Here is a 25441-nt window from a genome sequence, read left to right as displayed (position 1 = left end):
CCTAATCACCTGTTAGGTATTAAACCAAAAGGATAACATGGGCAAGGTCTGAGTTTTAGAGACTTGGAAAGAGCTTTCTGTAATATAGACTGGAAAATATTACTTTTGTCCTTGTTACTACCAACTATTAGCTTAAGAGAGTCCAAGACCTTTCACAATCTGGCCCCAACCTGTCTCTCCAAGTTTTAAAAATGTTTTCCCTCCACTGTTTCTCTATATCCTGTGATAATCTATTTGCTCCTCCCTGAGCATGCCTAGGTCATGTATGTCTTGGGGCTTTTGTTAACAGTTCACACTTGAATTTTCCAAGCCCAGCATAGTGTGTTAAACACAGCATGACACTCCAATATTTGTTGAATAAATGTCGTCTATTTTAGGAGACAAAGATGATAGAAAAAAGTTGTTAAATCAGTAAATAAATAGCACCAGAGAGAGGTCAAGGAAAAGTTAATTTTAGTGCATTTTAGGAGTGGGGGCAAGATGAGCTTTAAGATTAGGAAAACTGATGCTCTTTATTCTTGGGTCTCGCCAATGCTATGAGTCAGTTACTTTTTTGGGAACAAGTTTAACCTCAAGGTTAAATGAACACAAATGCTCTGTCCATCAGAATATAATGAAAAAGTTGTGGCTATTTCCATATCGGCACAGTAAAATTCAAATATGCAGTGCCTTTTTCAGAGGCATCATATATGGCCAAACTTTTTAAAACAGTCTACTTTGCTACTTGGGTACAGAAAGAGTTATTGAAAACAAAAGTAAATGTTTAAAAAACTGAAATGATTTGGTTTAAGGAAGTAAAAACTGAGGTGCCTTCTTCATAGTTTTCTGACTATAAGAAAAGTCTTTGCAAAGGGAATAACAATCGGCATTTTTGTCCTAGGGTAAAACGATATTAAACTGTACAGTGAAGAATTTAAGACTTAAAGAAGAACATCCTGAATATGCAAGGGGTAAATAATCAAATAGATTGCTAAAAGCAGTTATGACATTAATTTCTTCATAGCTCTTTAAAAATAGGAAAGTTCTTATCTATTTTGGATGGTATAAATGCATCTCTGCCTCCAGCCAGGAGGATGAATTCAATAGCCTCTCTAAACTTGCTTTGCTCTATATGATTCTACAAAATCACATATAAAGTTGAGCCTAAAAATCATACAGAATCACAATGCAGTTAAGTTAAATACATTCTAAAGTGAAAATAGGATTAGGCAGTACATATTATAAGTTATTAAATTCGAAAGAGTATATATGATGCCTATATATTGATTCAATTTGCCAAGTGCATATGACACAAATAAAGTTAAAAAAATGTACTTAAATCCACTATAGTTTTAGCATAATAATTAGCTAGAGAAAAACATTCTAACAATCCATTCCTTTACATCTAAGAAATGTAACTGAATATTTCATAGACTGGGTATTGAATATGCATATAAACTCAATTTCCAATTAAAGAAAAAGTTAGAAAAAAGTTCCAAACATAATATAAGAACTCACTATTGTTATTCCCAGGACTATCTTCAAAGACATCAGGAGAACCAGTGAACGACTCCTTTAAATGACCAAAATGGGCCCCATATGATTAAGAATACACATCTAAGAAAAGAGACTCAAGGAGAAGCTCCAATAGGGGTGGCCAGTCACTGGCTTTCTCATCTATTTACCTTGCAGCTTTGGAGCTCAGCAGAAGTGTCCATTACATACAGCTCACAGGGTCAGATGAACAGTTCCAGTGACCTTGTCTGAACCAAATTCATTTAAAGCAGTTTGCCACATTTCTTAAATAGAAGATGAGCCCATTCTATCTATGGCTGGGATTTGGACTGGATCACTGAACTATTGCCCAACTCTTATAAGCAAAGCACTTGCATGTACCAATCAACAGGCAGTCCATAGCAAAGGCTCCAGGAAGGTCAAAATACACACACATGAGAAATTGGCAGTACATTATAGAAGAAAGCTATTTCTAAAGATGGACTTTGGCTACTGAAACCTTTGAGCATTATTCAACCTTTGTTAGGAAAAAAACCAAAGTTTCAGTTCCAATGTAACTTGTAAAGATCCAGTTTTTGGTTTTTTTTTAAGAGCTTGGGAGAGAGAAATGTAGTTTTATTTTGAAACCCATTATTTTCATAAGAACATGAATCAAGCAGACAAACTATGCCAATTTCTTCATAGCTGACTTGTTATAAGAGGTTTTTCTAGTCTTTACTAATGATTTCTTGAGGTTGGTTATTACTGTGATCAGGAGTTGGGTGGATAGAGGTCTAAGACCTTTCAAAAGAAACATTTTGTTCAGTATCACTACAGAAAATAAAGTCAGCATTAAGCTGACTTTGACAACCTAACTAGAATAATGGTTGGTGCATGCAGCCATTGCTTATGCTGTTGAAATGACAGGAATGAACTGAACAGCAAAGGTGTCAAGCTAACCAGGAGCCTGAATTTTAAAAATCTGTGCAACAATAAGCTGATAAGGTAGGTTGCTAGAATTTATAAAGTTTTCCCCGTGCCTCCCTCCTGCCAGCCTTCCTTTTTATTTCCACACCCACATTCCCGTCATCAGGCAGTTGAAAGAAAAGGAACAAATATTACTGGGACTCTTTCTTCGGGGACATTTTCAGCCAGTTCCCTGTCCTCCCCAACCACAATTTGTGCTCAGTTTTCTAAAAATATATTAATTTAATTGTTTTAATACTTCCTCTTAGGGGAATTTGCATTTTCTTAATTGTCTCAATGAGGTTCAAATTTAGTTCCCCCTCCCCCACCCAGGTAATAAGGGAGGTATTTGGTGACTTTTTTTGTGTGTGTGTATGTGTGTGTGTGTTGTGGTGGTGTAGGTTCTGTTCTGAGTCTTCAAATTTACCAGAGTTGTTTATTTTGCTTCCCTACCTCAAGAAGCCAATTTTGCTTATAATCTTTCAAATAAAATTATCTACATAGATATGTATACATTATATATATGTACATACATACATATTATATATACATATGTGTGTGGGGTATATATATATTTGTTGTTGTTGTTTCTTTTTAGAAATTAAAAAACATTTGGGAACTTTTGGTCCATACATTCTATGAGGACCTATTCCTAGTAATGTCAGAGTAATTTAGGTAGAAACAAGAAAAAACAAATGGTTTGCACTGAAACTTTATTAACATATTCATCATCAGTGTTTTCCTCACCGCTAATCTCCATCGGTTCCTGGCTCTTTGTTAGCATATTCTCACGGAGATTTTATAATATTTTTCTGCCCTAGAAAAGGTGGCCTGAGAGACTTCCCTCAGTTCCCGTAGTTACCTATTAAGGATCTAGGAAATGAGAATGTTTTCTGTCTGCTCTTTAACCTCCCACTTCATGAAAGGATTAGACTGTAAACAACCTGGTGGGAATCCTTCAGGCCAAACTACAGCCCATCTCAGCAGGCAGAATACCCCTAGCAGTGTGAAGCACAGTGATGAAAACATAAAGGATTCAGCCATAGCTTCAGAAAGAAATTATATTCCAAGATGAGAACTAGAAAATAAGCCACATTAAAAGAAACTGAGAAGATATAATTTTTAAAAGTGTTGTCAGAGGTAAATTTCAAAAAGTACCTGTTTTCCTAGGGCTTTCCCAAACCATGGATTCATTTCTAGTATCTGACAGTGGCCTGCCCATTTGTCTCTGACCAATGAAGCCCAAAGTACTCCTTGCACAAAAGGGTTCCTTTCCTTTCTTGTCTCCAATTTGTGCCCAGAGTGTGAGGGTTCATAGCTATCTTTTGATTTTGTACATGTGCACTTGCATGTTTCCTCCTGTATGATTTGTTCCTAAGGAAGTGACCCACCTACAACTCCACAGAGTTAATTAACCCCATACTGAGCATTTTTTTTCTCATTTTGCATAACTACTCAATGCTTTAAACAACCCAGTAGCAGTGTGATTATATGATTTTTCCCTCTCAGCGAGGAAAGCATGGTGTTGGGAGGAAAGGAAATATATCTGCCCTAATTCAGAACAGCAGTGTGACCCTAAAACATTGTCAAATAGCATATTATTCCAGCGTGCCAAGAGTCAAAATCCTTGAATGAAATCCTTTCATGTCATTTACTCAGCTTATTGCAATGTCTATTTTAAGTAACAAATAGCACATAATAAATACTGAGGTAATGAAGTTTGATCTATATTCAGAACATTTTTAAAAATTTCCATTTTATTGGAGGAAAAAAAAAATTAGAAAGAGCCATAGTCTCCTTCCCTATCTTGAACAACTTCAAGAGAAGTGCGGAGAATGACATTACTCATTTTTTTTTTCTTTCGCCATTTCAAGGAATGGAACTCATGTTTTTCTGGATTTATTTTTTTGCTAAAGTGAATGCCTTGAAAACTCTATGATCACTGTTTTCCAACTTTTCAAAAAAGAAGAAAAAGAGTGAACATGATGATGGTGGGTGATTTAATGGAATCAGCTTGTCAGTGTGATGAAACTGAAAAAGATTTTACAGAATGTCGAATATGTGCACATGCTAAAAAAAAATAACTTTAACATAATGTATATAGTGTAGAGTGGTTTTTGTCATGGGAAAGAAGGGGATATCATTAATTTAGATGGTAAATGTAAGTTTCTGCTAAAAATCTCCTTGGATAAATCAGAAATGCATTCTGGCCAAACACCGTCAGGCAAGTTCTAGGCCTATGTCTTGGCAGAAGCTTTTGAAAGAGTCATCAGATTTTTAGTTTGTCATCTCTATAAATGACAAAAAAAAAATTCTAGGCTATTCCCCTTGGTCCTATTAGTATATGATTTCAGAGTTTTAAAGATTTAGACAAAAAGAGATGAGAAAATGACCTCTTCTGAATGTCCCATCTTTGACAAACAATCAGATCTCTTCTATCCTCAAAATTATCTGTGCTTAGTCAAAGAGTGAAAATTAACTGTCTGCCTGGTGCAGACAACATATGTTATGGACATGAATTCGGAAAAACAGAAACCACAAAGAATGAAAACAGATCCTATGTTGTATCATGGGGTAATGGTTTTTCACACTTTGAATAGTGACCTGTTGATGATTTATGAAATCAATTTCATGGATTGCAACTTTATTTAAAAAAAAACTGATGAGCACAGAAAAATTAAAAATAAAAATGGATATATGCTAAATTGGTTTACTTTGGTAGGACTTGGTCAGAGAATGTACATGTCTTGAGTGAACTTTCAACCTTTATTTTCTGCAAAGTGACTTGAGTACACAATATTAAGGGCCCAGGGATTCTATTATTGGACAATTACAAAGAAAATCTACCTAATATATAATTTTTTTTGAAATGTCTAAATACAGTATTTTAGAACTGAAGACCTTATGAAAGTTCTAAAACTCACTTGCTTTCTTCATTCTCTTAAGTATGGCTTGCTAAATGGAAGTGTCAGGTGGGCAAAACTGGCTCAATAGGCACAAAAAGAAGGTCCAGAAAGGCACAGTTTGTTTACTGGTACAATGGTCAGAAATTTCACATTTGACACATATCCTAACTCAAGTTCTTACATCTGTGCCTTCAGCCTTAGGCTAAAATGCCCTTATCTGGTCATTCTGCAATAACAGGGTTACTGTGATTTCAAAGACCCTCCCGCCCTTTAGAATTGTTCAGGCTCTCTGATGCTTGGGATTCCAAAGCCCATACCTTTCTGTCTTCATCTTCCATTGCTTTCTTGCAAACCTGTTTCAATTGACAATAAAATTTAGTTACCTATGGGGGTGGACAGGATTGGCAATGTGAATAAGGATTAAAAAAAAGGAATACATTATAAAAATTAGTGACTTTATGCTTTTCTTATTTTCAAGTCTATCTTAACTGAGCCTAATAACATTTTGGAAGTTACCATTGAGAATTGGTTTAGGTGAGGGAGAATATGAAAAGTATTTTCCAGAGGAGCCATGTATTCATTCATTAGTTCAACAGATAATTTTTCAGAGCCTGTTATTGATTAGTCTGCCAATCAGATTCTACTTCTACCTTCAAGGCCATTTTTTGTCTCCATAAAAGTAGTTCACGTCAGATGAGTTATCACAAGTACAACCTGCCCCAGAAAACTCCTATTTCTCTTACTTATTTGCTCTTTTTCAATTACCCTGTGAAAACTAACCTCTCACGAATGACTTGACCTTTCATGGCCTAAATTATCAATAGAGCTAATTTGACATAGATAATAAACCTCTTCCCCACTCTCAAATACTATAAAGGTCTACCTAGAATATTTAAATTTTTTGAAATGGGTTTTTATAAATGAATCTGAAACTCCATTTTGTTGTTGTTGTTGTATTTTCTCTTTGAATAAGCAGGTTTTAGCTCTGAGAAGCACATCTCAAGTGATAGGCAAAGTAAATATCATCGGTCTCCCTGACACAATATACCGTTCTCTATGACAGAACAATTTCAGCATTTAACAGAGGATCCTAATCTTTCTCAAGTAATTTTTTTTTTTTTGTACCAGGGATTGAACCCAGTGTCACCTAACCATCATTCCCAGCCCTTTTAATATTTTATTTAGAGACAGATTCTCACTAAGTTGCTAAAGTTGAACTCAGGATGCTCTTGCCTTAGCGTCCAAAGCTGCTGGGATTACAGGAATATGCCACTGGTTCTACTCAAATAATCTTAATCTCAGACAGCAGATACTAAAGTAAGTACATGTCCTCAGTCCCTATGTTCCTTTATAAGGAGGTAACCCCTCCATTATAGTTTAGTATTTTCTGAGCCTAGCCACCTTAGGTAAACATCAGTGAACATGATATAAAGAACACTAACTTTTTCTCAACTTGTTAAACTTGTTTTTCTTCTCACATACCTTATCAACAAAAATAGGAGAATTAATGTATGTAGAGAGCAGCAAATGTTCTCTTTTATTTCTTTTCAGATGTTTTCATCTTATATAAACAGTGGTGATGAAATTATAAATATCATTATTCCACCTCCATGTTAATACTCTTATTATCTTGCATAAACAAATACGTACATGACACCAATCAATCCCTTTTTAAAAAATGTAGTTTTCATATTTCTAAACAGTGGAGGAAGAATTTAATGAATTCAACATGTAGTTTACCTGTTTATGTTTTGTATATTAATAAAGTAAAACCAAATTATTGCTTAAGTTCTTTCAAACTTGCATCAGCCATTAACACTCTCCATGCCAGCATGGGGTAAGGGGTGGGCAGAACTAAAGACAATGGGTCCAAGTGCCCTAGATCTATGAGTAAGGGGCTAGGCAAGCTGGAGAGAATTCTAAGATTATAGGGAGGAGCTTTCAACCTGCTGGGCAGGTAGGAGATTATTACTGGTAGTGAAAGGAAAAAAAAATATATATATGTGTATATATACATACATATATATGAGACTTGGAATATATATATATATATTATATTATATTATATTATATTATATTATATGTATTCATGACTTGGAATATATGTGTGTATATACACTTTTTTAGTAGAACAAATTGCTAGGAAGAAGGAGAGATTATTTGAGGGCATTAGGTAAAATAAATATGAAAACCAAACCTAAAAGTGTTCTGAGGGGACTAGACAAAAGGGAAATCATTACTTTTCCCACTTCCTTATTGGTTTCCCTTGTTTCCTACTGTATTTTCTCTTTCCATTTTCCATCTCTTCAAGCTCTTCCCCTATTATTCAGGTTCTTCTTCTACCTTTTTATAACAAGAAGCATTTAGGAATAATTTTAGAAGACAGACCAGAAAAACAAAGAATTTAGAGAAGACTATGATAATACACTGCACACACACACTCACACACACATTACATATATTTGATTGATGAAGAAGAAGAAACTGGGACTTGAGATTTAAAAAATTCATGGTATGTCTGGTCATATTAATCTCTAGACCAGCTGGGGTTTAGCATTGCTGGAAAGAGCTATAACAGGATCAGGAGTAGGGGGAAAAGCAGAAAAAATGGAATTCTACAAGGATTTATATTTGCAAAGAAAAAAGGACTTCTTTAGAATTGCTTATTGAAATTCCCCCAAAGCTATTTTTTGAACTTATATATAGACAGCACCAAGGGAAGGAGCTTAGGAATTCTCACAGGGTTTAGAAAAACTATAAACCCTGCATATTATGTTCATCTCAGTCCACTCAAGCAAGTAAAGGATAACTAGAGCATGGTATCTCACAGTGAATAACATGGTTGGTTACTTTGCTAGGCTGACATATGGAGACAGGACCCATAGGAACAGAGTTCTCCTCATGAATGTCATAGAGAGACACTCAGGTTCATCTGAATGCATAGGGCATTGGAGATTAGCTGTACAGGGTCATCTGTGAAGCACCTAAAAATATTCTCTAACCAAGCACCAACTTCTTAGCCCAGTCTTCTTGGAGAAAACAAGAACCAATATTAGGCTTATGGGAAAACTTTATTTGGTCACTGGGTAGGGGAATGTTGCTGATACTTAGGACAACATTCAATGCCTAAAGATAGGAGGAAGCAAAGAGGAAGAGGAAGCACAGAGAGAGTGAAGGCCAAAAGAAGGGTTCCAGCTCTGGAAACTCTTGATAGAATAAATTGAGAATCTTAAAATAAAAGAAAAAAGAGAGCATGCCTTTAGGGCCATATCACTAGACTTTTGGAATCCACACAAAAAGTAAAAACATTTGCCTGTTGTCAAGATGAGTGCTATTGCCCCAGGGGAGGTTCCATTTCTTCCACTCTTACATAACAGGTAACATTCTTTCCCTAAGGATTAGCAGTCTGTGATAACAGTGGTAATGATAGCTGCTGCTATAGTTAGGATCTTGAATGTCCCCAAATCATCCATGTATGTGGACCCTAATCCCTCCTCTTTCTCTCTCTTTGCACCGAGCTCTGAGAGGAACAGATCTTCTAGTGTGTACTCCCTCCTTGATATACTACCCTCCAGAGGCCCAAAGCAATGGGACCAATTAGTCATGGATTGAAACCTCCAGAACTGCAATTCAAAGTAAATCTTTCCTCTTTTAAAATTGATTATCTCAGGTAACTGTATCTTCTTACCATGATTTTTTGGTTTTCATATATATGCTCTTTTCTTCCAGACTATTTATTTTCAATTCCCGCCTCCCCCAATCATCATTGTTAAATCTAAAGGAATGTACCATCTCCATCAATTCCTTCATCTCAATAGTACCTACCTAGCTCTTGAGCTCATTTACACTTAATCAAGTGTTTTTTCCTCAGCTCCTAGACTGCTGAGCAATGCTGAAGAAAAATCACAAAATGGTACAGCCTGGTGCTCCTCAGAATTAGAGTTTCCAGCTTGAGCTAGAGCAGTAGAACTACTTTGCAAATCTTTATTTCTTGTTGGTTTCCTTTTTCATTCCCCAGTTTCATTTATTACTGTAATTCCTTATAACCAATCCCTACCCTCCCTTCACTTACAGCTATTAACCTTGCCTACTTTGACAAGGAGCAAACTTAAGTCTTCAAATGGCACTTTGCATCACTTTACCTCTGATGCTGAACCCACCCACCACATCTCAGAGACCCTTCTCTCCTGCCCTAATGATCTCCTCCAGGATATTATTGTATCAATTTCTCCTTTTCCCTTTTGTATTTTCAGTTTTCCTACTGCCTGTCAACATGCTTTAGCTGCTCTCATATTAAGTAAAGACTACAAAAGCAATCATAATAAACTGACAGGCAGGAAACTTTCTGTGGACCTTAGTTTTCCCTGCTTTGTGCCAACTTCAAGATTCCTAAATTTCCATTTATTCCTCTACCCATTAAAATCTGATTTATCTAGCTGTATTGCTCATTAAACTGTTTTTGCCAAGGTTACCCCAAACTATCTCTGTCTTTATCTCTCTTTTGGCAAGTAGAAAATGCTTGTTTTATTTCAATGACTGATCTATGTAATTACTGAGACCTTTATGTAGAGGCAGAAAAAGGTTCATATGGTATTTCCCTCCTTGGGCAGGTTTTGGGAGGCCCTTCTTCTTGACTTGTGGGTGCTTCTCATTGCATTTTCAGGTTTTTTGTTTTTATGGGTCTTGTCTGCCAGCCTGTGTATGTGTTCCATGAGAATGTAGTTGCTTTTGAATATGTGGTAATCCACTTTCTTAGATTATCAGTATTTTCTAAGCAGCCAGGTTACCTTCTCTGACTGGCATCAGGTACTGGTCAACCCCTTGTACTTACCTTGCTTTCCCAGTAGGCCATGGTGTTTTCCAAAATCATGTATAAAATAAAGAGTCATAGGCTTATGGATGATCAGCCTATCTTTGATCAACTTCCTGATCTGATAAGGGGAGATGGCACTGATAATTTCATTGGTCTCACTGGGTCCAATCAGACTTTTTTTCTTTTTGCTACAGGAGAAGACACTGGAGGTGAGCCACTTCTAAAGTCTGAGCAGACTTATGACTGCTGCTGAGGGGGCGGAATGGCACCAAAATTCTGAGTTGCTTGTCCCTAAGGTCCATTTTTGGACTGCATTGTTTTCTTTCTTTCTTTTTAAAGCTAAGTTCATTGAAGCATAATTTATATCCAATAAAATTTACCCTTTTAATATTCTTTTGCCATTCAATAAGTTTTGACTTCTATGTTGGTTCCCTAAGGTCTTTTAAATAAAACCCAAATCCCAAACCTCTTTGCTTCATATAAAATCCCTCTAGGATCCCTCTGCAGACTTCCCCACATAACCCATTTTCCAGTCACATCAGGCCACTCAGCATTCAAGAAAATGTGCTCTGTATAGCCAGGCCTCTTGGACTTTCTTCATGCTTCCTCTCTATAAACGTGTGAGTTTTTGCCTAACGTAATAAATGCTATTTAATGCTACCATATCAATTTCCATATTGAATCATAAAACTAGATGTTATTTTAAGAAGCTGATGTTTTTCAAATAGAAGTCATTCATCAAAATATTACTACCTGAAGATCTCTATTATTTTAGTATTATGGATTGAATTATGCTCCCCCCCTTCATATGTTGAAGCCTCAAGTACTTCAGAACATAGCTATATTTGGGAATAGGGTCATTGTGGATATGACTAATTAGATGAGGTTGTAATGGAGCAGAGTGAGCCCCTGATTTAATTTAACTGGTGTTCTTATAAAAAGGGGGAATTTGGACACAGATGTACACACAGGGAGAAGTTCATGTGAGGATGAAGACAGAGATCATGATGATGCTTCTGCAAGTCAAGGGGTATGAAAGACTGAAAACAAGTCATCAGGAGCTAAATGAGAAGCATGGGACAGAGTCTTGCCCACAAAAAAACAAACAAAAAACCAAAAAACGTGTAGCTTAAACTACCCATTTTGTGATACTTTGTTATAGTAGTTCTAACAAACCAATATGCTTAGTAAAAAATCCATCCTTGAGCACACTGGATTAGTAATTAGTTCCTTTACTCATCAAGTACTTATTGAGTACCTACTGTGATCCATGCACTGCTCTAAGATGTTGAATAAATGAAGAACTTCATCATGTTACTGCATTTGTAGTTCACTTTGAAGCTATTAACCTATCATCAACATAGAATTGATGGAATGCCTACCATTTAATCACTCAACAAATATTTACAAATATTTGCCTGTTTTGTGTCATGCACTATTCTAGGCACATAAGATAACATCATTGACAGATCAAGTTCTCCATTTTCAAGGAACTCAAATTCTAGTAGAGGAAACAAACATTAACTAAGAAAACATGTAAATAGTTTTACAATTTTACTCTGTACCTCCCACAGATAAACATAAGTATATATCTTCTAAATACTTTAACTCTTGATAAAAGCTCATGGCATTAGAAATACTCACAAATCCCATGCCTTATTATTTCACTTACATTCTTGAAATCTCTGTGTAAGCCTGAAATTGCCTTAAGATTAATGAACCTAAACTATTCTCTAGAATTTCTGACTTTGGGAGTTTCATTGGTACTAAAAAGCAAATATGTTACTTCATACTCTATAAAATAGTGATCAGCCCAATGAAGACCCAGAGTTGGGGCAGGATAAACCATAGGCAGCTCATAGGTTAAAAGTGTTTAGGCAAGACATCTTCAAACCTGGGTTTCTCAGTCATGAGACATTCAACATGTATTCTTAAACACTTCCTGTGTACTGAAAATATTAGAATTGTGAACAGAGTGGATGTAGTAAGAATCCCACTAAGCTTACATTCTGAAGAAAAAAACGTGAACAATGAATTTCACATTTGGCTCCTTAATTGCAACCAAGATGGGGAACAGGGAATACGCACAGTAACGATATTCGAAGAAGTACTTAGAGAACACCTGGGTCAGGGGCTTGCTGAAGAGGGGTTTCTGAGGAGGCTTTCTTGAGGAGGTGGTGTTTGAGCAGGGATCATGTAGTCTAAGGTTTTTTTCTTCCTCATTTTCTTTCACCCACGTGCACACATTGCAAGTACTTAAAAGCATTCCTTAAATATAATAAGAGCACCAAAACTAATCAAAAAAGAAGGGCTCTCCAGAGGAAAGGGGCCAAAAATAGAGGGGGGGGGGACCCGTAATCTCACCATTTGTTTTGAAAACACCCAAAATGATTAAAACATACTATAAACTAAAACATATGAATTAATCACTTGCCAAGCTTCATTCTTAAATCAAAGCCATTTTTGAGGTTCATAAACTGAAAAAAGGGTTTTCAAATATGAACTTGTGTTTTCTTTCCTTGGTCCTTAGTTGGTTTAAAGCATTTTCTGTTCGGCTGTTTGGAGGGAATGGGATACAGCTGGTTAGAAACATATGACAGACATCCACTAGAATGTAAGTTCCATGAGATCAAGACTTGCTCATTGTCCTATTCCTGATAAACAGAAGAGAGCCTGGAAAATAGGAATGGCTCAATATAGACCTCCTGAGTGACTCGTTGAACAAATGTTTTGGTTTCTAAGGAATTCTCAAACTCATTTCTTACCTAAGCCTCATCTTTCTTTGGGCCAGTGGTTCTCAAACTGGACCTGTTTTTACCCCCACCTGGGGATGTTTGATTTTTCAGTTATTATAGTTGGAGATGCTACTGGCATCTAGTGGGTATATGACAGGGATGCTGTTAGCCATTCTGCAATGCACAGGATGGCCCTGTACAACAAAAGTTTATGTGGCCCAAATGTCAACAGGGCTAAGGTTATAAAACCCTGCTTTAGGCCCTGTGTTTCTATTGGGAGTCTGTCCTGGGAGTCTGTCATTTCCTCTATCTGTAAGGAAGGTTCAGTTCTAGAGGAAGCATACCAGATGAGCCTCACTGCTTAATCTTCACTCCTTCCTGACTCAACAGGACTGCCTCTGTTCTCAAGAATACTCAGACAGAGCCAATTTTGCTTTTTGACCTTACTGGGGCAATATGTAGTTGCTGGAGAAACCACCTAAAAAATTGTGTTCTTAAAATGCCAGTGAATAATTTTTACTGTGCACTGGTAATTTCCTTGAGCTTACTAAGAATATATTCTAATTTCAGTAAAATTAGATTGTTTAGAGACTAGTCATGTATCTGTAAGAAAAGGAACCTTCTTCTTGAATTCAACTAGTTTATCCATGTATGGTCAAGATCAGCACACCAGGCTTTCTTCATGAAAATAATATCAAGAATGCCATCAAATCCTAATAATATGGCTTTAGAGAGATTGGATTTGTAGCCTCTGCCACCTTGCTTGCCCTGCTTATTAAAATACTAGTATCTGATTTCAGTTTCATCAGGGAAACTTGTGTGGTGCCAGAGGAGGGCTTGTGCCAATTTCCCCACTATGATGGTGGCTCCAGTAATCTTGGTGTTGTGGCCTATAACCCAGTTACCATAGAGACTGCATACACTAACAGTGTAGCATTGTGATTGGTGGGGAAGACACATTTTGCAGAAGCTTTTTTGGAGATAGATAGATAAGACACAAGAAGGAAAATGAGACTACCAATAGAGAGGCACAGCAGGGGGAAGTCCCAGATGATCACAGATTCTAGAAAACTGGGACAACAGAGATTACAACTACTATGATAAAACCAACTAAACCTTCCACTCAATGGCTGCCTCTGTCAGGAAAATTTCAAGTATGGGAGGACAGAACAGTTATAAGATACTCTAAAATTAAAAAGTAAATAAATAGATCTACTGAGGCATAGGGGTGAAAAAGGGTATATCTAGAAAACATGTTTAAAATGATTCAGGGCAAGACATAAAAACGTCAAAGAACATTAAAATGAAAGGTTATATTCTGTAGGAAAGCTGACTTCTAAAAGGCAGACACTTAGAGAACCACTTCTCAGTGGGCCTCTGTTTCCTTCCCTGAGAGTGGAAAATAAAAAATGACTCCCCATTATTTAATAGGGTTCTACTTAAATATCCCAATGATTTGACATTATGAATGAATATCATGCACAACAGAAATGAAAACTGATTGAAATCCTTATATAATAAATTAATTAGGGGTACATTTTTGAGAGTGCAAATTCATTTCATAGTTTCTTAAAGTAATGAAATTTTAGTTTAGTAAGGGTAATCTTATGTAAATAAACTTTTCCTGCATAGGTTTTTGAAGTACACAATTATTACAGAAATCAAGGCATATCTATCTACAATATAAAAGGTCTTGGTGGTGAAGTTCAGTTTTTAAATAGAAAGGAAGACAGAGAATAGGATGTGTGTTAGTGCCAGGGATGAGTGGGAGTGAATTTAAGAGAAAACTAGTTGACAAAAATATCAGAGAAGTGATTATATAAGTTCCTGGATATCCAGGACTGTATCTTGTAATGTTGTATTACACATACTTCAGACTAACGTGTCTACTTGTCTACTGGACACTCATATGTCCCTGTTTTAAAATGCCTTCTAAATCTATATCTTGAATCATCAATTCTCTCTTGACTTCTAACCTTCTATACAAAATGACCTATTGAAAAATTCCAATTGGATGTCTAAAAAGCATTCACAATTCAACATGCCCAAAGCTGAACTCATGTTCTCCTCCACATTTTTTCATCTTCTTTTGGTCCTCGACTGAGTGAATAGCATTACCCCTCATCCTCCTTTCAGATGCCATTCCTGGGAGTCATCTCTTGCCCCTTCCTTTCTTCCTGCTTTGTAATGCTGAGCACTGAACCCAAGGCTTCACATATGCTAAGAAACACTCTACCACTGAGCTACATCCCAGCTCTCATCTGTTGCTTTTTCATCACTCTTCAAATAATCATCAGCCCATAATGATTTCCAATTCTAATGAAATTTCTTTAATATCCAAAGAAGACTTTTGTGTATAGAAAGCAATACTTAACAGTAAATTGAGTTTTAAAGTAATATCAACTTATTAAACTTACAAATTTAAAAAAGCTAATTTTCTTCATAACTTTACTTTTTTTACAAGCAAACACATACACACACACTCACANATATATATATATATATATATATATATTTCTTACAAATTTCTTTGGATAAAATAAGAAAAAATGCGTTCAGGAAGGGTAAGATTACTTTCTAGGTAGAAAATTTGGGAACTTAAACTATTTCAACTGTCATTTGTTGGAATGGAAGAAAAACAAAGTTAGGGTTTAATGTGGGAGCATCTTCTACAATAATTTTACCAGGGTCAGAAGTAAGCATATTGAATACTTTTATAGTCACTATGACAATGAGGGATTTTTAAGTCTATATCCTATAAAGGGAATTTTACAACCCATGTCCTCTATGTTCAAGTTCCACTCTAATGTTTTATAATCACTTTCCACTTAATAGCCTGATAAAGGTAGACAATATTTTGTGTCTTCACTAATCAGGTTTCTTGATAATGATGACCTTTTACTTCATGATGTTTCTCACATTTTCACCTCTTTTGCCCCACTGTACTACATCAGCACCATTAGCCGTCACTTGTAATATTGCAAGTCCATTGCAGCTTGTTCTCTACTGCTTCTGAGCCCTTGCACATGTCACTACATGTGTCTAGAGCACCCATATTCCCTGGTAAACATTTACTGAATGAAAAAAGATAATAAATACTTTGGATGTTGCTGCTTTGGGTACTGAACAGAAATAGTGGCCTATCTTAATATTCTGGATATATTTACATAAGTGTTCTTAATTTCAAAATTAATTTTACAAAATCTGAAAATTTTGCCATGGAGAATCTTAGGGCCCATGCCACAATATTATGTTTTGCATTTAATAAAAATACCAGGAAACTCAGTGAAAGGAGCATTCATTCTCTTCTTTGATTTACCCCACAAATATTTACTGAACACTATGTGGCAGGCATGGATTTAGGCACTGGGGTTTTTTCAGAATACAAAACAGACAAAAAACAAAAACAAAAAGCTCCTACAATCAATCAAAAACAAAATCAAAAAGCTCCTGCTTTCATGGCAAGTAGAAATAAACATGTAAATGAACATATAATGAACATATATCATGTCTGAAAGTAGTTAAGTGCTATAAAGCAAAGGAGGGGCTACAATTTTAAATATGGAGGTTATGAAAGGCCTTAATACTTAGAAGTGAAAATTGAGCAAAGGCCTGAAGATGATGAACAAACAAGCTTTTTCTTGTTTGTAAGAATCACAAGAAATGTCTATAATCATAAGAAGGCTGTAAGAAAAGCAAGTGCAAAGGTCACAAGGTGAAAGCATGCTTGGGGGGTTTAAGGAAAGCAAGGAGGCCAATGAGGCTTGAGAGGAGTGAGTGAGGGATCTAGAATTAAATGAGAACACAAGGGTCATAGGGGAGACTAAATGTGGAGGGCCTTGTGGGCTATTGTGAAGGTTTTAGCTTTTCTTCCAAGTGAGATGGGGAGTCATTAGAGTTCCTATCAGAGGAGTGATATGATCTGATGGCAAGTACATTACATACATTGAAAACAATCAATAGCTACCTTTGGAGAATAGATTGTAAGTGGTAAGGTCAGAAGCAGGAAACATAATTAGGAGGCTACTGTAATAATCCAGGTTGGATATGACAGTACTTTGAAACCAGGTTGTAGAAATGTTGAGGATGGAAAATGGTAAGATTTTGGATATATTTTGAAGGCAGAACTATATAAGTTGTTCATTGATTTTATTTGTGAGAGAAATAAAAGTAAAGGAGGAAAAAAAAATTTTGAATTGAGCAACTCTAAGAATGGAGATACTGAGTTACCAAGATGGAGAAGTCAGCATATTTATTAGGTAAAATAGGATTCCATTTGTGGTACATTAAGTTTGGAATACTTGTTAGACATTGTGTTAGTTAGCTTTCTGTCACTATGACAAAACAGCTGAGAAAATCAACTTAGAGGAGAAAAGATTTATTTTGGCTCATGGTTTCAGCACTTTTAGTCCAGAGTGGCTCCATTGCTCTGGGCCTAGGGTAAGGCAGAGCATCATGGTGGAGGGGTGTCACAGAGAAAACTATTCAACTCATGATAGCCTGGAAAAAGAGAGGAAGGAAGGTGCCAGAGACAAAATATAGTCCTGAAGTTCATGCCCCCAAAGACCCACTCCTTCAACTAGTTCCACCTCCTATGGTATGTAGGACCTCCCAGTAGTCCATTCAGCTATCAGAGTCCTCATGAGCCACTGCTCAAATGCACCACATCTGAACATTGCTGCATGTGGGACGAAGCCTTCAACGTGTGAATCTTTGGGGTATACTTTATATCCAAAGCATAACAGAAATAGTGGAGATGGTCAGTAGGCCATTGAATATGTGAACCTAGAATTTTGAGAAAGCTGGGACTAGAAACACAAGTTTGAACCATAGTTAGGGTGTGAATCTTAAAAACGTACATGGAGAAAAGAAGGAAAGAGGTTCAAAGATTGAGCCCTAGGACCCTCTAATGTTTTCACAATGAGAAATGAAACTACACCAGCAAATAAAACTGAGAAGTAGTAGGCTGGGAAGAAGGAAAAGGAAACAGGAGAGTTGGTAAATTGAATGCCAAGTGAAGAAAATATTTTAGTGGTAAAATAATAATGAGCCAAGTAAAATGATGCTGAGAGATCAAGAAAAATGAAGACTACAACTTGGTTAATGGATTTGGCAAAATGAACGTCACTGGAGACCTTAGCACAAATAGTTATACTAAACTGGTGGTGAAAAAGATAACTGGAGAAGGAGAATTAAAGAATAGGATTAAGGGAATGTCTATAGTGACTATTAGAAGTTACCTTGTTCATTTATTTGTTAACTTTTTTTGTTTGGCAGCTTCTATTTTTCTTCATTGGAACATAAATTCTGTAAGGTGTGTGTGTATGAAAAAAATATGGAATATACTACATATTTCTTGTGGGATATATAATTCCATAAGGGGGCAAGCCTTGTCTATTTTGTGCCTTGCACATAATAAACTCTCAATCATCACTTCTAGAATAAATGAGTGAATGATCCCATAATATGTTGATAAGCTCTTACTTTCTCAGGTTCACACAATATAGCCTCACTCCACCATCCTACCTGTTTTCTTCCTATGCTCCTTTTCAAACCATCTATTTCAATCAGGGAAGTCATTTTGCTGCTCCCCCAAACCACCATACTAATTTCTGTATTGATGAATTTCATCATATTTATGATGTTGATTCCCCATACACCACTTCTTAAAGTACCAGTGGTGGGCCTTACTTCCTGAATGGGTTTCCATCACTCTGTGGGGTCTGCTGATTTCCCCCTTCTCTAAAGCCCTGCCACCTGTCCTCAACATCATCAGCTGCCTTATATTTCCTAATTGTTTCAGGTGTGTTAATCTTACCTTTTACTTTAAATATGGGTTTAATTTTGGCTCAGGGGTCCTAGTTCACATCTATAGTAATCAGTATAGTTGTCAGTATAACAATAGTGTAGACAGATCATGGATGCTTGAAAAAAAAAAGAAAGAAAAGTATTATGGTCCTATTGGATAGCTTCATTGACTTCCATCTTTCTCAACAATTTGGCAAATTCTACTCATTTCTTGCCTTTTATTCTGCTGTTAGCTAAATCTATTCTTCTAGCTCTATCAATACTGTCTTCAAGACCAAAACCTACCCCTTTGTCCATAACACAGAATTCTACACACTTGTGTTGCAATTTCCATAACTAAATCATTGTCCTTGCCATTATTGTTCCCAGATTCTCTTGGAAAATTTAATGTATATTTAGAACATAGCTTCCAAGGCCATCCTTCTCCTTGGTTGTTTTTATTTTTTATTTTAGTTTTTTTTTTAATCTCTGCATTTCTTTTCTTTCAAACTTTATATACCCTCTTTGGTTTTGTTTTTCCTTGGGTCCTTCCTTGGCCTGGTTCTTCTCTACTTTCTTTTCTTCACCTCATTTCTCTCTCAGTTTGCCCTTTGTCTCATTTAAGGGAATTGGCTTTCACACCTTCTTTTAAACTACCCTGTATATTTAGAATAGTTTCTCAAATAATATAAAATTTATAATATTTATGAATAAATGACACAATGCCAAGATATTCTGTCTCTTCTTTCAAATAACATCTGAAGATGCACCTGCACTACTGAATTCTATATTTAAGATATTGAATAAGTATCATTCACCCATCTGTTTTCATTCTGTCTTATATTTTCCAGGACTTGCTTCAGAGTTGTATTGTGAGGTCTTGTGGACTGGGGACTGTCTGGCATAGTTCACAAACTGGCCTTTGCTCTGTATATTCATGTTTCTTTGTTAAATAATAAATAATAATAGTAGCCCACTGTGCATTTTTACGTTCTATGAATAAACCCCTGGTAAAAGTAAAATGAACAACCAGGGATTATAATAGAGAGAAAAAAAAGAGAGAAAACTAACCTCTTACCAGGTTTTGCTACTGTAACATATATTTCCATAGACCTAAGTTCTAATACATTATTACCTACTTAATTCATTTGTAAATTGTTCCTTTGCCAACACTATGCATAATATCAAATGCCTATGTGGTTTATAGGACAGGGAAAAACAACTAGAACATTACAGCTATGTGGGGGATCAGAGAAAAGCAGCAAAATAAGAGGTTTACTCTGTTGGGTGCACAGTTTGTAACAATTAGTCTCACAAGTAGAGCTACTTGACAGAATATATGCCTACTCTCTAGCTTCCCCTTCTCCCCCATCCCTTTTCCTTTCACCACTGCAGATCTTTAAATAATGGAAGACTTTCTTTTCTTCCTTCTTTCTCCTCTGCCACCCTTTCAATTCAGGTGCAAAGTGTATCATTTTGCATGGAAAAAAAAAATCTGTTTTTCTTGCACATATAACAAATGGTCTGATTGAAGCTCCTCTATGAAAATGGCATGTATCTAGTGAAAGAGGAGGGGACTACAGCTTCATCAGTGGAGCACCTCCATATTTACAGATGAACTGCATTTAAACCCCAATTCTGAAATGAAGACCAAAATGTAATGATTGCCTTGTTATTTCAGTGGCCACTAGATGGCAGGTCCAAAAATCTGATTGGAGTCTCACAGGAGGGCAAGTCTTACATAGGAAGTAGAATGTTTCTGGCACTCAGTCCAGAAACATTGGTTTATCATAAGCCTTTGCTGTTTGCCAAAACATCACTCAAACACTTTTGTATACCCTGTCTGCATCCACCAATGTTTGGGCCTATAGTGATGGAGGCCCTTTGAGAGTTGTAGAGCATTGTCATCATATACACAACCAGATACAGGGGCATCATTTTCAGAGAGACATTCTCAAAGATGGGTTTGATAAATGTTCAACTGTATTATATACTGATCTTTGCAATACCTTGTCATAACCTTAGGGGTATAAAACAAAGTTGACTAATCTTCCATGGAAACAAGTGGAGGAGTCTGTCAGGCTGTAGTGAGAGTACAGACAGCTGTACTTAATACAATCATTTACCAGTAATTCTAATTTAGTATCATATGTGTTTATTTCCTATCCTGGAAGGCTGACCTTCATATTCATGAATTGTTTTGAAAAAGAGAATGTTGACATATAAGAGACCTATTATTTAATAGGATAAAATAATTAATCCCTGTGATTGAAAATGAAATGAGTAAATTTAGAAGAAATTCTTTGTTATGCATTGCAATTTTCACTTTCTTGTACTGTAATGGGAGATACTTAATAATGGGTCTTATGAAACTTTAGAAAAGTTATTCTTGGATGTATTATTATGAAGATAAGATGGTGTCTTCTTCTTCTTCTTTAAGATGTCTCCTATTTATTTATTTATTTTTGTTACTCGATTACCCTAATTCTAACTACATGGACTGAGAACTTTTCTTTATCTTTTAATTAAAGAACTGACCTTTGATTTTTAAAAATAGAGAATGATGAGCTCTGAGATAATTTATCATTCTCACTAAAGAAAATGTGTTCCAAAGTCAAATTTATTTTTGTTCGAAAGCTGTGACATGCATTTTGATATACATTTAAGTATCCATGCCAATTAAAATTTTATAACAATGAAATCAACACACACTCAATTATAGCCATGCAATTCACTCATCATTCACCTTTTGTTCTCTATTTCTTTTTAAATTTAGGTAAAAGAATAATAGTAAACATGTTGATTTCATCCATCCTTGTTCTGTATATTTAGACATTAAATGCCTACATGAGACACCAGAATAAGAGGTTATATATACTGGTCTTCATAGTAAGAAAAAACAGTATTTTTGTTCCAAAAAATAAATATTGCCTATGTTGATTACCATAGAAGAAGTTTTAGATCAGCATTCACTGAGTTCCTTTAGTTTGAAGGTAGAAATTAAAGTAAGATGACCAAAATAATTTATGATGAAATTACACAGTTATTTCTATATAATTGTGGTTTTAAAATGTTCAATCTTGTACTTTCATCACAGAAAGAGCACTGGAAGAAAAGCTAGAAGACCTGGGTTCTGTCCTAGTTTTGACACTGACTGTGAGATTCCGAGGACATGACCTCAAAGATGAGAGCCCAGGGAGGTCATCTCTCTGCTCTAACAATATCTAATTAAGTAAATTGAAATGTGTTGCAGACTTTTTCTTTGAATTAGACTAATATTGTCAGGTGAGAGAACAACATTATCAAAGAGTTTATGTTCAAAGCTAATGTGATCCCACCAACATGGGAGGTCCTATCCAAGCAGATAAAATAGTATTGGTTCTTCCTTTGACACCAGCTCCCCATTCTGCAACATTCTCTTGCATGTTCTCATTGTCTATAATTCTAAATCCTACCCAAGAGGTCCTCACTGGCAGGTAGTCACTGGTATCACTGGCTAATTATTTTAAAATTCTTTGACCTTTCCTCTTGGTATATAACTAAACTCCATTTCTCAGCCTTCTCTGAAGATAGTTATAGTCTTGTGACCACATTCTGGCCAATGGGATATTGGTAGAAGTGATAGGTACTGCTCTAAACCTGACCCATAAGAATCTCCTGTACTCTCACTAGTCTCTCTCTCTCTGCTGATCTTCTAGCTGGATGTCATACTCAAGATGTGCTGTGGATGATGGAGTCTCTGCAAACCTGGATCCCAGACCACTCTACATAAGCAAAAAAGAAACATATAATGTGAAGCTATAGAGATTTGGATTTATATTTTAGAGAAATTTGTATTGCCTTAACTAAGATCCCTTCTAACCCAGAGATAATTTTTCCTTCAAGACACCATTTCTGTCTCTCTCACCATACTTTCTATCTTGTTTTGATCTCTTCTGTAGGTATTTGAAGATAGCACATGTATTTTACTCATTCCCCACAGAACTTTAGTTTGTTGAATAATTGCAAAATAGAAAATAGCTAGTTTGGAACATAGAGAAGGTAGTAAAAGCAGTTTTAACTTAAAAAAAGTCATTCAGGTTTTTTTTTTTTTTTTGGTCTTTAAATATACAGAAGATAAGGATGATGAGTTTTATTCATTCATTTTTTTGTGTGTGTATGTGTGGAAATATACTGTGACAACCATAGCCCTTTAATATATTTCATGTACTACCGTGTTCTCAAAATAAAATACAAATTAAATGTTTTGAAAAATTGTGAAATAACAATTGAAAGAATAAGTGAAAAGTCAAATAGAGAAATAGAAGAAGTATCGGACTTTAAACAAGTGTTTTTAGTTTACACAGGTCTTCTACCACCACTACCACAACTGCAAACTATTAAGTAGATCACTGCACTTGTGGTACTTTACTTTTAGTACTTTACCTTCAGTGTCAGTATTGGCCTCTTTTGAGCCAAATCCTTAGACGTTTTCAGTTGTGCTCCCCATTGCCCCTGCATCTTTGATTTCCTCAATATTGGACTGATTTTCCTTTTTTTCTGTCTATATAGTCCTTTCTTATTTTTTCTTTGTCTCCCTTTTCTTCTGGTATTGGCATTTCCTAGTATTTGTCTTAGGTTTTCTTTGTCTCCTACAATTTCTCCTTAAGTCATCTCACCTGGTCTTATGGCTTCACCAACCTTGTCCTCACAAATAACTCCAAATTTGTATCCCCAGCTCAGACCTTGCTCTGGAGCTTCAGAGCTGTATTATCTATAGTCTCCTACACTTTTTTGAAAAATTAAAACATCTGGCAGCCATCTTAGATATCAGTCCCAAACCAAGAAGATTACTGGTCTTTCTAGAAAAGTCCCTTCTTCTTCCACTGGTATCCTTGTCATTGGAGGATAACATCAATTTTGAACCATTAAACTCTCTTTTTCCTCTCTTGTGTCTTTTTCAAAATTAGCTAATTCAATTCTAAATTCTACAGTGTTTTAAAGTTCTTTTGAGCTTTTTAGCCTAAGTTTGAGAATTAGTGAAGGCAGATTAAAAATAGTATTTCTTTTAACTCAATGTCAGAGCCCTACTAGTAAGAATTTCTTTACAGAAGCATGTAAAAAAGATAAGAATTACAGAATGAAAAAAACAAAAATGATTTTCATACCCTTCTATCATACCAGAGTTCCATTCTAAGCCTGCAGAGAACCATAAGAGCTATGCCGAGAGAGAACATTCTTACATTATGTTTCTCAGAATCAGGACTGCTTTGAAATACAAAGAAATCAAGGGAAAGGAAGAATTTTTCCGGAAGTGAAAGGAGCTTTTTTCACTTTTTTTTTTCACTGTTATGTCGCCACTGGCTAAACCTATAGAAACTCCAGGCTTGCAGTTTCCATTCTTTCCTGACTATAATTATATGAGCTCACATTTATTTGAAGTGTTCTATTTCTCATTGATATATGAAGGAGAACCACACCCCCATCTAATCATTTGCCCTAACATCCACTCTTTAATGTTTTTCACAATTCTTTAACATTAGCAATAACATCCTTTAGCAATTGTGGTCCTTTTTCTTTCTGTAATGTGATATATTTATCATCTATTACACAAACCTCCTCTTTTGCTTCTTCCCTTTCCACCACCAGCTCAAACATCTTAAATTTTCATTTGACATACTGCTTACCTAAATTATTTCATGTGTGTTCCCATCCATGGAAATTCATTTTTGTGTGACATAAATCCCTACCCTATTCTATTTCACAGTAATAAAACTTTATACTGAATTGCCACAGAGATAGGTAACCAACCACGCAGTTTAAATTAAGTGCAAGATACACATGTTTGAATATTCTGCTCTCTAAGATGTGTAGAGACAGGTCCTGTTTGTGTCTGAGCATTCTGTCATCTTACCCAAACTGTTAGAGTTAAATCACCTAAGAACAGCTTTCTCACTTTGAGTCAAAAGTAACTTCTGCTATGCAGAAAAAAGCACAGTTAAGAAATAATGTGTGTGTTAAAAAAGTCTCTTATAAATAATGATTATGGTCGGGTTCAGTCTGTGAAAGAAGCAGCTCCATGACTTGAGCACATGCCAATGAGATTAAACCTCATATGGGCCTGGGTGCCCTCACTGATTGTTGTCCCTTAGTACCTTCAATGGTTTCCAGTTCTTGTCCAAGTTAACCTTTGCTAGTTGTTGTAGCCATGGTAAATATTCTGTTTATTGGATTTTATTAGCATTTTAAATTTTGACATTTGAAAAGCTCAATCCTACTTCTTTCTCATCCTGTCATTTTTAATGTATAAGTGTCCAGGCTCTTTCCCATTTTAAGTTTCTCTCTCCTAGCTTTAGAAGATTATAATTTTGGAAAGATGCAATTATTCTGCTAATCTGTGTCCAAAACATATCGATTTTCATGGCAAAATGTTAGTCACAGGCATCTTTCATACAATTTAAGCATCAACATTTACTTCTTCCACAATTATTTGGCATTTTTGGTGAATGAGTTTTAATCTGCATCACCCACTTAATTAAGTTGATTCTCCACCATTTTTGGTGATACAGTAGTAGTAATATCAGACTTCATATAGTGCCATAGTTTTTAATGCACTTTCACATACATGATTCTTATTTGATGCTCAGTATACACTGTGGCAAAAGCAACATCACTGAAGATAAAGATAAAGAAGGACACAGAGTACTACTTTGGATCATGCTTGGTAAGCTGCAAGGCCAGACCGAACTTCCACCTAGTCTTCATTCCACAGTATCACATCA

The 25441-nt window shown here is 35.8% G+C and overlaps 1 protein-coding gene across 40 annotated transcripts in view; it reads right to left on the bottom strand.

Moving 5' to 3' along the window:
- The window catches only part of Zbtb20 (zinc finger and BTB domain containing 20), an 809739-nt gene that overhangs the window by 186553 nt on the left and 597745 nt on the right, over positions 1 to 25441 (bottom strand). For 4 of the 40 annotated variants that reach the window (XM_048803876.1, XM_048803893.1, XM_048803896.1 and 1 more), the window contains one exon: positions 5663 to 5728. The exons of 34 other annotated variants lie outside the window; for them this stretch is intronic. The gene's annotated coding sequence lies outside the window, so the exon portion shown is untranslated. Of the gene's footprint in view, positions 1 to 1664; positions 1962 to 5662; positions 5729 to 25441 lie in introns of those variants that run through there. 2 more of the 40 variants (XM_048803901.1, XM_048803904.1) reach the window with 1 other exon arrangement.

This window comes from Marmota marmota, unplaced genomic scaffold (genome assembly GCF_001458135.2).
Source record: "Marmota marmota marmota unplaced genomic scaffold, marMar, whole genome shotgun sequence".
In the NCBI taxonomy this organism is placed as follows: Eukaryota; Metazoa; Chordata; class Mammalia; order Rodentia; family Sciuridae; genus Marmota; species Marmota marmota.
This window is presented reverse-complemented; position numbering and strand designations above follow the sequence as displayed.